Source organism: Lemur catta, chromosome 4 (genome assembly GCF_020740605.2).
Source record: "Lemur catta isolate mLemCat1 chromosome 4, mLemCat1.pri, whole genome shotgun sequence".
NCBI classification, from domain to species: Eukaryota; Metazoa; Chordata; class Mammalia; order Primates; family Lemuridae; genus Lemur; species Lemur catta.
The window spans coordinates 23,605,952-23,619,355 of NC_059131.1; the positions used below are offsets into that span (position 1 = coordinate 23,605,952).

Consider the following 13,404-nt stretch of genomic DNA (forward strand, 5'->3'; position numbering starts at 1 on the left):
TGTGTCTACAAAAAAAATTAGCTGGGCATGATGGCACCCGCCTGTAGTCCCAGCTTCTTACTTGAGCCCAGGAATTTGAGGTTGCAGCGAGCTATGATGATGCCACTGTACTCTAGCCTGGGCCAGCCTATTTCAAAAGAAAAAAAATAATGATTTGTAGGTATGTACAAAACACAATATTGCTATAGTTAATAATGGTAAGATGACCATAACAATGCCGGAAGTTTTACATTATAATATTTTCTAAATCATGATTTCCAACCTAATTAATAGTTTGTTAGTATTTTTAAAACAGAACTAGCCAGATATCTATATATCCTTTTTCTCTTCTAGTTGTATGTGTGTTGTTTTCATTTGTAGTACTCCTGATAAATGATAATCTTCCAGAAAAGAAATATGAGACTTTAATTTTGCTTTAAATTGATTATAAAATAATTGAAATTTTTATTAAAACTCAAAGTCTATATGTAATTAAGCATTATATTAAAAAGTGGTTTAGGAAAATTTGTAAAGTTTTTCAACGATTATAAATCCTTCTTATTTCTAAGGTCTGTAACACAGTTTCATATGTAATAATGTGTCCGTTTCCAAGAATTCCCCATATATTCACATGAGTATTGACCATACCTAAGCTGAAATGTGAAATGCTCCAAAATCTGAAAATTTTTGAGTGCCAATGTTACATTGAAAGGAGCATTTTGGATTTCATATTTTTGGATTAGGGATGCTCAACTACTATGTATTCTGCCAATTTTCAAAAATCTGAAATCTGAACACTTCTGGTCCCAAGCACTTCAAATAAGAGATATTCAACCTGTATTAATATAGAGTTCTAAATTAGTGAAAATTTGCATTAACTTAAAATATGAAGTAGCTATTTTTGTTTAAATATTGTTTAAAATTTCGTCATTTATTTTTCAAAATTTTGATGTAATAAAACATTGAATAAGATAATGCTTCTACAACCTAATAAAAACAATATTTTCATAGTCAATAAAACTAGTTGAATATTTTTAAATGATTTTTTAAAAAATTTTATTAGTGTTCATTTTAGCTAGTTTTAGGTTTCAGGGAATTGTGATACTTTTTTTACTTTTAAAATAATATCTTGGCGGGTGTGGTGGCTAGCACCCATAATTATAACACTCTGGGAGGCCAAGGCAGGAGGATCACTCAAGGTCAGGCATTTGAGTGAGACCAGCCTGAGCAAGAGTGAGACCCCATCTCTACTAAAAACAGAAAAATTAGCCAGGTGTGTTGGCACATGCCTGTAGTTCCAGCTACTTGGTGAGGCTGAAGCAAGAGGATCGCCTGAGCCCAGGAATTTGAGGTTGCTGTAAGGTGGGCTGATGCTGCTTTACTCTAGCCCAGGCAACAGAGCCAGATTCTGTCTCAAAACAAACAAACAAACAAACAAACAAAAAAACTTACTTCCATACAATTCTTTCAGATTGTGTGGCTTAGCATTCTGAAACAAGTCTGAACAGAGCTAAAATTCACCCTCAGTGATTCTCTGCACTGATATATGTAAACAAACCCTTGACCCTTAGACTATGTTTTAGTTTCCCTTTAAAAACTGAATTACAAGTGCTGTATTGATCATTTGTATATATTTGTCCCTAGGTATACATGGGGGATCAGTTCCAGGACCACTTCCCCAATACCAAAATTCGTGCATACTCAAGTCCTACATTTGGCCCTGTGAAACCCGATTAGATATACAAAAAGGCAGCCCTCCACGTACTCAGGTATCACATCTTGCAAATACTGTATTTTTATCCTAGTTTGGTTGAAAAAAACAATCCACATATAAATGGACCTGTGCAGTTGGGACTTGTGTTGGTCAAGGGTCAATTGTAATTTCCTAGCAGCATTTTGTGTGTTTGAGGATCTGCTGACACTTTTTGAGTAAATTCCTAAAATATGACTTTGATATAAAAAAGGCTAAACAGTCTTATATCTTTCCACTTAAAAACATACTTTCGAAAAAAGTCCTACTTGTGAATATATTTTCTTTATAACAAACTGGTGTAAAATTTAGACCCTACTCTGTCTTTTTGGGGTACAGTAGTATGAAAAGAAATGGTTAAGAGAATGTTCCCTATAGAAGGCAAATTTTATTAAACATGAAACTTAGGGTTAAGTTTCCTTTTAAAATTCATTTCATATGCTAAGGTTGCAGTTCGGAGGTTAAATTAGAGAAAGAATGTAGGGAACATTAAAATGGCAGTAGTAAAATATTTCCCTATTCCACATTTTATATTGGCAGTAATCCTGGTTTCAACTTTTTCAGCAAGATACCTGCAAGCTTTTACTTTGAAGATATTTGATGTATAGTTTCTAAGTGCTTGAAAAAAATTCCTTAAACATCCCTTCCAAAGAGTTCAGTGCTATACTAATACAATCACTGAGATTATTTTTAAATTGGATATTAATACAAAAAGTGGAATATTTTTATATGATATTTTGAATTAACATAATTAGTGTATATAAAAGTTGTTAATACTCATGAAAAAAAGCAAGCATCCTACTTTTAATATAGAATATCTAAGTGAGTTTATCAAGAATAAAACCCTTAGTTTTTCTATGATAGTTGCCACTGAGCAATTTTTATTGAAAAACAAGCCAATAAAAAAAGCTTACCAAAATATTTACACAACAGCAAGTGAAATTACACAAAATGACTGATTGGGGGAGAACTTTGTCATCTGGTGATTTAAAAAAAGATTATATCAATGCAGATTGCTGCTATTTATATAATAAGCACTTATTGAAGAATAGGTGATCAAAATCCTACATTTGCACTCTATAATGATCCTACTTTTATGGAATTCATCAGTTATTTATGTAAAGTATCTCTTAAATAATAAGCACCATTTGATAGAGACAGCCCGTATGTTTTGTAATTCTTATAGAAAATTACTTGTTATGATAATTGTAATCTCTCCACAGAAAACGGTAAAAAATATTCCTGTTTGGCCGGGCGTGGTGGCTCACGCCTGTAATCCGAGCACTCTGGGAGGCCGAGGCGGGTGGATGGTTTGAGCTCAGGAGTTCGAGACCAGCCTGAGCAAGAGCGAGTCCCCGTCTCTACTAAAAATAGAAAGAAATTATATGGATAACTAAAAATATATACAGAAAAAATTAGCCGGGCATGGTGGTGCATGCCTGTAGTCCTAGCTACTCGGGAGGCTGAGGCAGGAGGAATGCTTGAGCCTAGGAGTTTGAGGTTGCTGTGAGCTAGGCTGACTCCACAGCACTCTAGCCTGGGCAACAGAGTGAGACTGTCTCAAAAAAAAAAAAAAAAAATACTCCTGTTTACGATGATGGGCCTAGGTGCCAAGTCCCTCATATTCAATCTTTTTTACCAAAGGGGACTTAACCAAATCTTTTACCAAATATAATTTTATTTTTAGACGATGGTACTGCTGGTGGCCAAAAGAATAAAACATTAAGAGAAGAAACAGCATTTGAATTTGGTGTCCTGAATGTGAAAGGATAATAGATATTCATCAGGTATTTATAGACCCCTTCCTAAATGTGCCAGGTACTGTGCTGAGTTCAGGGATACAATGATGTGCAAAAAAGACACCTCCCCACCCTCCCCCCCACAAACCCTGACCTTAATGAGTTTATTGTTGGGGAGACAGCCAATTAATTTCACAAGCAAATTGTAAAACTATTGCAACAAATGAGAAAAAGAGGCTTGTGGTGGTAAGCCAGTATATAAGAGAGGCCTTCCCTGAGGCATTGATGCTTAATCTGAAATCTTAGGGATAAAAGTTAACTAAGCAAACAGGGTAAGGGAAACTATTCCACATGAGGGGATAGCAGGGGAATAGAAGGAACTGAAAGCCAATTTGGCTGAAGTTTAGTAGTTAATAAAATTGAACAGGTAGGTTGGCACCATGCATTCTAGGTCATGCTGTCTTTGTCAGAACTTTTGATGAGAAATATGTGCTTTTAATACTAGAGGCCAAGATATGCAATTCTACTCTTGATGTGTACTCAACAGAAATGCATGCACACATGCCAGAAGTGACCTGTGCATAGTGACATTCAAATAGTGAAAAATTGGAAACATGTCCATCAACATAGAATGGGTAAATAAGTTGGTATAATTATACAATGGAATCTAAAGCAGCAGTGAAAACGAATGGACTAAAGTCTCATGCAACAGCACGAATTTCACAAGTATTATGCTGAGTGAAAGAAATAGACACCAAAGGATTTGTACTGTATTTCATTTATATGAAGTTCAAACACAGGCAAAATTAAGCTGTAGTGCTTAGGGATGCATACTGAGGTGCAAAGTCTTTTTTAAAATAGCTTTAACAAGGTATGATATACATATAAAATTCATCCATTACAAGTGAACAGTTGGATGATTTTTAGTAAATTTGTACAGTTGTGCAGTTGTCATCACAGTCATTTGGCAGTCATTTTTATAAAAGGCAAGAAAGTCATACTCACTTAGGCAGCACCAATACTAAAATTGGAACAATACAGAGAAGATTAGTATGGCTCCTTTTATTTAAAAGAAAAATAAATAAAAATAAAAAGCAAGAAAGTGGCCACCATAAAAGCTTAGTGGTTACCTTAATGGGAAAGAAGGAAGGTTGTATTTGGAAAGGGGCATGAGGACTTTTATTTCATGGGTGTTTGGTTTTTAGTAATTCATTAAGCTGTATGTTTTACATACTTTTCTATGTTATAGTGTATCATTTTAAGTGTTTTTTAAAATTGTTTTAGGAAAGTTACTCATTTAACATAGTGAAATTACCAATTTGCATCTTAATTTTTTCAATTATTATGTCATAGCCATCTTTTCATGTTATACCAACTTCATAGCCTCCTCTTCAGAGAAATCTCTGAAAACTTGATCCAATCACATGCCCCAGTTCGTGTCTATTACATCCCTGTGTATTTCATTCATAGTACTTATTACTCTGTAAGTGTCTAGATTTATTTTTATTCCTCCACTATAATGCAAGCTCCATTAGGGCAGGAACACTTTCTGACATGTTCATCAGTGTGCCCCCACTGATGAATAGTTCTGTTGAATAAATATGTAAACCTGGTTATTCAATCCAGTGGATTTCAAAACCTGTACTCGTAATCACTAGTCTTTCATAGAATGTTAAAGTTAGGCAAAACTGATTATCTAATAAATATAATTGTACCTCATTATACATATGAGGAAACTAAGGTCTAAAAGAGATATTGTCTAAAATAAAATGATGGAGCTACAAAGTTGGAATAAGGGCTTACGTCTTCAAACCCCAAGTTCAGGGCTTTTTCCATTACAACATGGAACAGCAGTTCTGCCACTTGGATAGAACATAGGTAATTGCCTTTTACCTTAATCCTTCATAAGGATAATTGAGACATCCTCAGCCTGGGCAATAGCAACACCTGGTCTGTACAAAACAAAAAACTTAGCCAGGTGTGATATCATGCATGTGTAGTCTCAGCCACTGGGGAGGCTGAGGCAGGAGAATACCTTGAGCCCAGGAATTTGACGTTGCAGTGAGCTATGATTGTGCCACTGCACTCTAGCCTGGGAGAGAAAGTGAGACCCTGTCTCAAAAAAAAAAAGAAGGAAAATATTTTGAAAGCGAGGTTGATAGATTAGATATACTGAGAGAAGAATCAAGGATGACTACTAGGTTTTTTCTCTTGAGTAATTAAGTGAATGGTAAAGCCATTTCCAGAGATAAAGAAGGCTCTAGGAGGAGTGAGTTTGGATGAATGCCCCCCAAAATTTACATTAACTGGAAGAACTTAGAAGTGAAGGATATCATTATTATATGATTCTGTTAATATGAAATGTTCGCTGTGTGTGGTGGCCCTTTCCTGTAGTCCCAGCTACTCAGGAGGCTTGAGGTCAGCTTGAGACCAACCTGGGCAACATAATGAGAACCCATGTCTAATTAAAAAGAACAAAAGCAATGTCCACAAAAGGCAAATCTATAGAGAAAAAGTAGATTAGTGGTTGCCTGAGCCTTTGAATGGGAATGGGAAGAGGTAAACAGGCACAGGGGAAAGTTTTGGGTGATGAAAATGTTCAGCAACTAGATTGTGGTGGTGGTTGTACAACTCCATAAAATTTCTAAACATCATTGAAATGTTTTAAAACAGTCATTTAAATCATAAAACCTTAGAATGAAGAATTTTAAGGTATGTAAATTGTTATACCTCAATAAAGTTGTAAAAATTTTAAAAATAATACTCATGGTTTAAACAAAGATATACATCATCAGTGAGAAAATTAAAAGGATACATAAATGTTTCAATAATGAAGAATTTGAAATAGTGACTTTTAAGAATTTTACCTGAGTTTCAGTGGAGCAAACAAAAAATATCTTAGGATGGACACGGTGGCTCACGCCTGTAATCCTAGCACTCGGGGAAGCTGAGGCGGGAGGATCGCTCGAGGTCAGGAGTTCAAGACCAGCCTGAGCAAGAGCGAGACCCTGTCTCCACTAAAAATAGAAAGAAATTATATGGACAGCTAAAAATATATGTAGAAAAAATTAGCTAGGCATGGTGGCACATGCCTGTAGTCCCAGCTACTTGGGAGGCTGAGGCAGTAGGATCACTTGAGCCCAGGAGTTTGAGGTTGCTGTGAGCTAGGCTGACGCCACGGCACTCACTCTAACCTGGGCAACAGAGTGAGACTCTGTCTCAAAAAAAAAAAAAAATTCCTTTATGTGTTGGTTAGTTTTATGTGTAAACTTAACTGAGCCATGGGTTTCCCAGCTATTTGGTCAAACGTTATTCTATGTATTTCTATAAGGGTGTATTTGGATGACATTAACATTTAAATTGGTAGACTGACTTACAGAAGATTACCTCACCTAATGTGGGTGGCCCTAATCCAAATGGTTGGAGACCTGAATAGAACAAAAAAGGCTGACCTTCTTTCCTCCAGTAAAAGAAAATGCCTCTTGCCTGACTGCCTTTGAGCTGGTATTTTCCTGTCTTCAGACTCAAACTATAACATCAGCTCTCTCTGGATCTCAGGCCTGTCAGTCTTCAGACTCTGCGGGTCTTCAGCTTGCCGACTCACCCAGAAGATCTTGCAATTTGTCAGCCTCCATAATGATGGAACCAATTTTTTATAATAAATCTCTTTCTATGTATGATATATCCTATTGGTTCTGTTTCTCTGGAGTCACTCTGTGACTAATATATACTTTCTATCTTTTTTTTCCTATGCATAGTCTAAAAACGTGAACATTTTATGTAAGTAACTTTGGTACAATCTTATAAGAAAACTTTAGTGCTCATTGATTTTCAGAAACCTATATAAGAGAAAATAGAGCTCAATTAAAAATGAGATAACATGAACAGTTAAAATTACATTACCTCAAGCATTAAAGAAAATATAAAAATCCATAAAATTAAGTTTTTAAAAATGTAATATTTGCATATTTAAAGCACAGGGCATGCAAGGCTTTCACAGCATATGGTTACTTGAAAGTTCAACTTCACTCATTTCTGAGCACTCTTTGGCTGGTCACTGTTCTTCAGACTGGAGGAGTCTGGCTGGCATCGAGTGGGATTCTCTAACCTCTGGAGCCCTGCTAACCTCTGGAGCCCTATAAGTCTGTCGGTGCAGCCTTAACACAGGTGCTTATGAAGCTCCTCAGCTGGGTCTTTCATTTCCATGTATTCTGTTAAAACTTTACTATATATGTATATATTCTTAAGAAATATATGTAGGAAGACTATACTTTCGGGGATCATTTCCATACTTCGTTACTAGAGAAGTTTCTCTGAACGTGTAGAGCACTGGAAACCATGAGGACGAGGTGCAACATTCTCTCCTGAGTGTGAAGCCGGCTTTTGGTGTTGCTTCGCTGCAAATGCCCTTTGCCACTGATGATTGTTCTTCTCTCCTTTCGGGTGAGTGAGAGGGAGAGGACACAGTCTGAGTGATCTCGTTTTTTTTTTTCTTGATACAAGAAAATAAAAGAAATGTATGTAGGATTGTTTTGCATGTTTTAGAATTTTATGTCAAAGGTATATTTCTGTATGTATTCTGCATTGTGTTTCATCTGTGGGGATACTGTAAATTTACAGATAGCTGTAAATTTATTCTTTTCCACTGCTGTAGAAAATTTCCTGAATTAATATACCACATTATTATCCATTCTCCAGTGGATGGGACATTTAGGTTGTTGCCAAATATTTGCTATTATATACAATGTAGCTAGGAACATTGTACATCAATGTAAGTTGCCAAATTACTCTCCCAAGTAGATACATCAAGATACTCTCTTACCAGAAAGCTCCTTTTGCTTCACCAATCCAATGCCAATGCTTGGCCTTTTCAGAATTCTTAACTTTTGCCAATCTAATGGTATCTCATTATGGCTTTAATGTCCTTGATTATCAATGAATTGAATCATCTTTTTATAAGTTGTTGGCTACCCAAGTTTCTTCTCCTGTAAAGGGCTTTTGTGCCTATTTATAGCCCCTGTCATTATTATTATTGTTGTTGTAATATTGGATTGTCTTCTTTGCATTGATTTATGGGAGTTCTTTATATACTCAAGAAACAAATCCCTTGTTAGCCATTTGCATTTACAAATATATCCTCTCAATCTCTGAATTGTCTTTTTACCTTGTTTATGATATTTTTAGATGTACAGAATATCTAAACTTTAACATAGTCAAATGTCAATCTTTTATGTGTGTTTTAATTTTCTTTTTTAAAACCTTTTCTGACTGGGTGTCGTGGCTCATGCCGGTAATCCTAGCACTCTGGGAGGCCGAGGTGGGAGGATCGCTTGAGGTCAGGAGTTCGAGACCAGCAAGAGTGAGACCCCATCTCTACTAAAAATAGAAAAAATTACCCAGGCATGGTGGTGCTTGCCTGTAGTCCCAGTTACTCAGGAGGCTGAGACAGAAGGATCACTTGAGCCCAGGAGTTGGAGGTTGCTGTGAGCTAGGCTGATGCCATGGCACTCTAGCCTGGGCAACAGAGTGAGACTCTGTCTCCAAAAAAAAAAAAAAAAAGCAACCCCTCTTTTCTGTCTTAAAATCGTGAGGATATTCTCCCTTTCCTCAGTATTCTCTTGTTTTAAATCTTTGCTTTTTATATTAGGACTTTAATCCTCCTGTTATTTATTTTTATTTACAGTGTGAGATAGGAATTCAACTTCATTATTTTCCAGATAGATAACCAATTGTCCCACCAACATTTAGTAAGTAAGTCAACATTTCCTCACTGATCTGCAATGTGTATCAAGTTTCCAGGTATGTATGAGTCCATACAGAGATAGTTTTTAGTCTGGCTACCCTACCACACTATCCTTAGAGATTGTCTTATATTTTTATATTCATCCCTGATCTTTTGAGTTTGTCTGAGCTCATCTCAATATAACCTATTGAGTAAAGAACAAGATCACAATGAAATGAATAGAGTGCATGAGAGTGAGCTATCAAAGGGGGGGGGGTGGGATAACAAATATAGTAAAATGATAACAATTGGTGAATCTTGGTGAAAGGTATCCAGGAGCTCTTTGTACTATTCTTCAACTTTTCTGTCTGAGATTAAGCCAAAATAAAGCATTTTAGAATTTTAAATATATGTAAAAGAGCTTATAATGCTACCTGGCACGTAGTAAGGAGTACCTGTGTGTTTGCTGTTATTATAATATAAAGGTAGGTTGGAAGCCTAGGTTAGGTGACGATATTAGAAGGTGAGGGTAAAGAACATGCAGGTAGGTGACATTTTCCTTAGATTTGTCACAAGTCCTGGATTCCAGGACTTCTGACAGTTTAATGTCTAATGTAGCCTGGATGTTTTTTATTTTGAAAGAATCTAAATATAGATGATCTTAAAGTGGAAAGTAAAAAATAGCTTTTTATTTGAAAAGAATGGAAAGATTTTGTAGGCAGATCATAAGCACACCATCTGGTTAACTCAAGAGAAATTCTAAGAGCATAGATTTTACATTTTTATCAGCCATGTATGGTTTAAGATAAACCTTCCTCAGCTAAAAATATACAGCTGTATTTGTTCTGCTATTCACAAGTTATTTGGAAATGCCACTCAGCTATATCTGAGAATCAGACTTCATTGTGGTTTATATTTCTCAAGTGCAAATGTTCAATGGTAAGTAAGACAAATTTATCACATAGGAAATAGGCAAGGACAGTACATGATGGCTCACACCTGTAATTCTAGCACTTTGGGAGGCTCAGGTGGGAGGATTGCTTGAGGTCAGGAGTTGGCGACCAGCCTGAGCAACATAGTGAGACCCCCATCACTACAAAAAAATAGAAAAATTAGCTGGGCATGGTGGTACACACCTGTAGTCCCAGCTACTCGGGAGGCTGAGGCAGGAGGATCACTTGAGCCCAGGAGTTTGAGGTTGTAGTGAGCTATGATCATGCCACTGCCCTCATGAACAACGTGAGATCCTGTCTCCAAAAAAAAAAAAGAAAAGAAAGAAAAATAGGCAAGGTTGGTACAGTAGTAGTATCTCTAAAGTTAAATGAACTTTAGTACTTTAAAAATATGATCACACTGGCCAGGCACGGTGGCTCATGCCTGTAATCCTAGCACTTGGGAGGCCGAGGCCGGTGGATTGTTTGAGCTCAGGAGTTCGAGACCAGCCTGAGCAAGAGCAAGACCCCCGTCTCTACTAAAAAATAGAAATTATCTATATAAATGAATTTAAAAAAATAAAGATAAAAAAATAAAAATATGATCACACTCATTGATTCTTAACTAGGGACAATTTTGTCCCCAGGGGACATTTCACAATGTCTGGAGATTGTCACAAGGGGGGAATGGGGGTGCAAGGGGAAGGGATATTACTGGCATCTAGTGGTAGAAACCAGGAATGCTGCTAGATAGCCTACAATGCCGGGGCAGCCCCCCACAACAAAGAATCAATCTGGTCCAAAATGGCAACAATGCCAAAGTTAAGTCCTGCGATAAATGAACATAATTTCTAAAATTTCAAGCAGTTAAAGTGCTACTAGGGATGGAATAATGCTTCTAGCTCTGTCTTTATACAGAATATTACCAGCTAGCCTACTGCCTGGTACATAATATGAACTTAATATATATTTGTTTAATCATGAATGAAGGCTTAGTGCTGCTCTTATTCTATGAGTATTTTTATGTTTTCCCTTCATTTATGTGTGCACTAAAACTGAACCTGATACCTGCTCCCTGCCCCATCATTATCCCAACTTTGTCTCAAAATATGGCAAAGGAAGGACCTAGAGATAGATTTTTATACAAGAATATAGGTCAGCTAGGTTACAGTAGAGAAAAACCAATATTCATTAAAGATTCAATATTTGGAAGATAACAAATTTATGTATCTTTTAGTATTATAAAATAATTTTAGGGTAATAAAGACATTTATTAGGAAATCTCATTTTTAAAAAAGAGATCTAAATGATATTCAAAACATGGATAAGCATTCAAACCTGCGAGTGCTGCACAAATCTCTAAAGCTCTTCGGGCCACAACTGCTTGTCCTGACAAAATTGTGGGAGGAAAAAGTTCTTCCCACCCTCCCTGCTTATTCTGTGCTCAAGGAAAATGATGTAGCAGGAAGTTACCCCTTCTCCACTCTCCAGGGAGTGCAAGCTGGAAGGTACACTCTTGGCCCCTGTTAAATGGAGAAGATATGAATTGCTGAGAGTCCCTCTACATCATTTCATTTTCTTTCTTTCCAGGAAAGGAATTATCCACAAAACTTTCGTTAATCTGTAGCAAAACCTCAGGTTACCTTCAAGTAGGTCTTCAGATCGGTTTGAAAATTGTATTTAATGAGTTATATTCAAATGACTACCTCACTTGCCTAAAAATCTCTGAAGTGAGAAACAAGTAATAATTACCTGAGAAATATAGTAGTTAAAGAAAGAAACAAAAGTATTAATATTTTTTAGAAACTATTATCAAGTTTCTTATTATTTACTTATGTTTAGTTGATTATGATGATTTTTTATTGTGTACTATCTTTTAAAATATCCTAGATCTAATAGCAATTTCCCTCACATTTGATATGCTAAGAACAAAAATTATATCTATTTTCAATCCAACTTGGTTCTTTTATTTTTATTAGCTGTTTTTTTTTTTAATTATTCAAATATTTACTCTTTTATTTATTTTTCTTTTCTCCTGCCACTGGATAGAACATCCAATGAAGGGTGGAATATAAATCTGGATATTAGGTATACTTGTCTTGTTCTAACCACAAAGGAAAAATTTTCAACATTTAATCATTAAGAATCATGTTTATGATAGGTTTCTTATAGATAATTTTTGCCAGATTAAAAATGTTCCCTTCTATTTCTAGTTTATAAAAGGAATGGATGCTGGATTTTATCACATGCTATTACCAATCTATGGAAACAATACTATTATAATGCTTGTTTATTCTAACATGTCAAATTATATTTGTTTTTTTTTTATTCATTTTATTTTATTTTATTTTATTTTTTATTTCAGCTCATCATGGGGGTACATAAGTTCAGGTCATATACATTGTCCATGTCCCGCCCATCCCCCCGAGTCAGAGCCCCAAGCGCGTCCGTTCTCATTCTCCAGACAGTGCGCCTGGCACTCATCATGTAGTCATACCTCCTTCCCCTCCCCCCCCACCTCCCCGGGTCTGCACCTTCAAGCATGACCATTCCCCAGAGGGTGTGCAACGCACTCATCATGTAGGCATACACCCCTCCCCTCCCCCCCACCCCCCATCCCAGTCTGATATCCAATTGGTATCCTTCCCCGATGTACATTTAGGTGATGATCAGGGAAACCAGTTTTCTGGTGAGTACATGTGATGCTTGTTTTTCCATTCTTTGGATACTTCACTTAATATAATGGGTTCCAGCTCTCTCCAGGAGAACCAAAGAGATGTCGTATCATCGTTATTTCTTATAGCTGAGTAGTACTCCATGGTATACATATACCACAGTTTACTAATCCATTCGTGGATTGATGGGCACTTGGGTTGTTTCCACATCTTTGCGATTGTGAATTGTGCTGCTATAAACATTCAGGTACAGGTGTCTTTGTTAAAGAAAAAATATGGAACGCTTCACGAATTTGCGTGTCATCCTTGCGCAGGGGCCATGCTAATCTTCTCTGTATCGTTCCAATTTTAGTATATGTGCTGCCGAAGCGAGCACTATTAGCTGTTTTAAGAGATTAATATTTGCACATAGTAAAAAAAAATTAGCCAGTCCAGAAAGACTTTTAATGAAATGCCGTAGCGCTTACTACCATTCCTTCCCTACTCCTCACCCCAGTACTGCTTCTCAAGGGCAACTCATTTTGTTTTTGCTTTTAGGTAGTCACTTTATATCTCTTAATAATATTTCTATGTTAATATTTCTTGATGTATCAATTTTAGACATGTA

General features: G+C 36.3%; 1 long non-coding RNA gene and 2 other non-coding genes across 3 annotated transcripts; 2 read left to right on the top strand and 1 right to left on the bottom strand.

The window, feature by feature from the left end:
* Nucleotides 1-1,379: 1,379 nt before the first annotated feature.
* On the top strand, nt 1,380-7,136 carry LOC123636778. Its single transcript, XR_006734658.1, has 3 exons — nt 1,380-1,748; nt 3,417-3,516; nt 6,935-7,136. It is a non-coding gene; the product is annotated as an uncharacterized LOC123636778 (long non-coding RNA).
* A 593-nt stretch (nt 7,137-7,729) lies between these two features.
* On the top strand, nt 7,730-7,945 carry LOC123637516. The gene has a single exon (XR_006734892.1). It is a non-coding gene; the product is annotated as a small nucleolar RNA U3 (small nucleolar RNA).
* Nucleotides 7,946-13,066: 5,121 nt separating this feature from the next.
* Nucleotides 13,067-13,173, bottom strand: LOC123637541. Its single transcript, XR_006734910.1, has one exon. It is a non-coding gene; the product is annotated as a U6 spliceosomal RNA (small nuclear RNA).
* Between the last annotated feature and the right edge of the window lie 231 nt (nt 13,174-13,404).